We start from the raw sequence: 3,203 nt of genomic DNA on the forward strand, positions 1-3,203 counted from the left end.
CACCTGCACCAGACTCTTTCCTTGTACCCCTCCCATACCCATTTCTTGAGAATAGACATTGTTTAGATCTGGAAATCCCCTACTCCCCCCCCCCTTCTCCTTTCTCCCGAGGGCCTATAAAAACAGGGACCTCTTTCCTCTCGAGGTCTACTCCTCTACCCCTGCCTGGAATATGAGTTGTCCCCAGAGCTCTGGCTTTCCCCGAATAAAGCCTCATGTGGTTTGCAACAAGCTCGGTCTATCGTGAGTTCTTGTGTGTCCGATATTGTCCTGAGGCCTGAGCGAGGGGCTCCTCTTGGAGTCTTTCAGTGTTTGGTTTTACCCTAGGTCTCTGGGCTATCTAGTCTCAGGTTCTTGGTCATCCAAGCAGTGCAGAGTATGGATTCTATCTCATAGAGTGGGCCTTAAGTCAAATCAGATATTGGTTAGTTATTCCCACAAGCTTTTTTTTTTTTTTTTTTTTTTGGTTTTTCAAGACAGGGTTTCTCTGGGCAGTCCTGGCTGTCCTGGAACTCACTCTGTAAACCAGGCTGGCCTCGAACTCAGAAATCCGCCTGCCTCTGCCTCCCAAGTGCCGGTATTACAGGCGTGTGCCACCACTGCCCCGTTTCCCATAAGCTTTGTGCCACCATTGCCCTAGCATATCTTATAGGCAGAACACCATTATAGATGCAAGGATTTGTGGCTAGGTTGGTGTTTACCTTTCTCCTTTGGTAGTGTGCTGAGTACCTTCCTGTACCAAAGATGCTAACATGTAGGGTGAGGCCTCCTATGGAGCTCAGCTCAACTTCTGCATATTCAATGAGTAGTGCAGTTGTTGTCTTTAGCAATGTAGCCTTGATGTCAGTTTGGGGAGAGCAGCTTCTAGTTTTGGCAACAGCTTGGGTTGTTTGCATGTTCCCATGGGACACTTTTGGTCAACATCTCCATCGGATGTAACCCACTCCTGGTACTGTTAGCTGCATTTGGTGTTACGAGATATACATTTGTGGTTTAGTCTCCCCCACCCCACCGCCCCGCCCATTTTGATGAGTTCATTTAGCTCACCTTCATTTGTGTCTACATTTCAGGAAGCTTCTACTGTATTAGGGTCCCATATTGCCCCTCAAATGGCTTTTAATTATAGCTATCTCTGCCCATATGCCTCTCTTGTCCTCCTCTTTCCTCCCTCTCTCTACTTGATCCTCCCATTCTAGTTCTCCACCCAACATGAGCTGTCATTTGTTTTGTTGACATTGGCCAATTTGAAGGATTTAATTAATTAATTAATTAATTTAAATTTAATTAAATTTAATTTTGAAGGATTTAATTAAATTTGAAGGATTTAATTTGAGATTAAATCTCAGAGTAGTTTGATTTACATTTCTATAATGCCTAAGAATGTTAGTATTTCTTTAAGTATTTCTTAGCCATTTGAGTTTCGTCTTTTGAGGATTATCTGTTTAAATCTATACCCCATTTTGAAACTGAATTATTTAGTTTCTTGAGTTCTTTATATATTTTGGATATTAGCCCTCTATTGGATGTGTAGTTGGTAAAAAAATCTTTTCCCTTTCTACTTTGTGCTAATGGTGGTTTCATTTGCCATACAGAAGCTTTACAGTTTCAGGTTTCATTTCCTTTTTTAAAAAATTTAATTTATTTTATTTATATGAGTACACTGTTGCTGGTGTGTTGGATCCCTTTACAGATGGCTGTGAGCCATGTGGTTGCTGGGAATTGAACTCAGGACCACTGGAAGAATAGCCAGTACCTTTTTTTTTTTTTTGAGACAGGGTTTCTCTGTGTATCCCTGGCTGTCCTGGAACTCACTTTGAATACCAGGCTGGCCTCGAACTCAGAAACCCGCCTGCCTCTGCCTCCCAAGTGCTGGGATTAAAGGTGTGCACCACCATGCCCGGCTCAGTCAGTACTCTTAACCGCTAAACCATCTCTCCAGCCCAGGGTTCATTATTTCATTATTTCTTCCTCCTCTTCTTCCTCCTCCTCCTCCTTTTCTTCTTCTTCTTCTTTTCTTTTCTTCTTCTTTTCTTCTTCTCTTCTCTCTTTTTCTCTTTTCTTCTCTTCTTCTCTTCTTTTTCTTCTTCTTCTTTTCTCCTTTTCTTCTTCCTTTCTTCTTCTTCTTCTTCTTCTTCTTCTTCTTCTTCTTCTTCTTCTCCTTCTCCTTCTCCTTCTCCTTCTCCTTCTCCTTCTCCTTCTCCTTCTCCTTCTCTTCTCCTTCTTCTTCTATTTATTTATTGTTATATGTAAGTACACTGTAGGTGTCTTCAAACACACCAGAAGAGGGAGTCAGATCCCATTATGGATGGATGTGAGCTGAAAGAAAGAAAACTAAATTCAAGACTTCAAAGCCCTAGCCAGAAGGTTTATTCAAGGCCCTAGTCAGAAGGTTCACAGACTTAGAGCCATAAAGAAAAGAGAGTCTCGACACAAAGGCTGTAAAGTCTTCCCAGGAACCAACTAGCCATTGAGATAAGAAAGGCACGCAAGGACAATCTCTGGACAAGCTCAGATGAGTAATGGGCCACCTGCTGATATGGTTTGAGCTTAGCCAGATGTCCTGCCTACCAAGATAAACACCCTCCCTTTAGAGTTACTATCACATACTGCTCGCTGATGTTTAAACTGCCCATTTGTGTGTAACTGCGCCAATTTCCCCTATGCCCCCACTCCTTTCCTATATAAACCCCTAACTTTTGAGCCTCAGGTTCGACACCACTATCTCCTGCGAGAGATACGGGTCAGCTCGGAGCTCCGTTCATTAAATTGCCTCGTGTGCTTGCATCAAGACGGTCTCTTGTGATTCCTTGGGTGCATGCTGACTCGGGACACGAGTGAGGGTTTCCCCACTAGGTTCTTTCAGAGCCACCATGTGGTTGCTGGGATTTAAACTCAGGACCTCCAGAAGAGGAAGAACAGACAGTGCTCTTAACTGCTGAGCCATCTGGTTTGTTTGTTTGTTTGTTTGTTTTTTGAGACAGGGTTTCTCTGTGTAGCCCTGGATGTCCCAGAACTCACTTTGTAGACCAGGCTGGCCTCGAACTCAGAAATCTGCCTGCCTCTGCCTCCAGAGTGCTGGGATTAAAGGCGTGCGCCACCACGCCCGGCGGGACATAACAGTCTTAAAGTTTTTCATCATACAAGACTTTCCTTTGCTTGATTATATTTAGCTCAAGGTATCTTAGAGGCTATTGTGAAAGGTG

The sequence above is a fragment of the Mus caroli genome, chromosome 16 (assembly GCF_900094665.2).
Source record: "Mus caroli chromosome 16, CAROLI_EIJ_v1.1, whole genome shotgun sequence".
Classification (NCBI taxonomy): domain Eukaryota; kingdom Metazoa; phylum Chordata; class Mammalia; order Rodentia; family Muridae; genus Mus; species Mus caroli.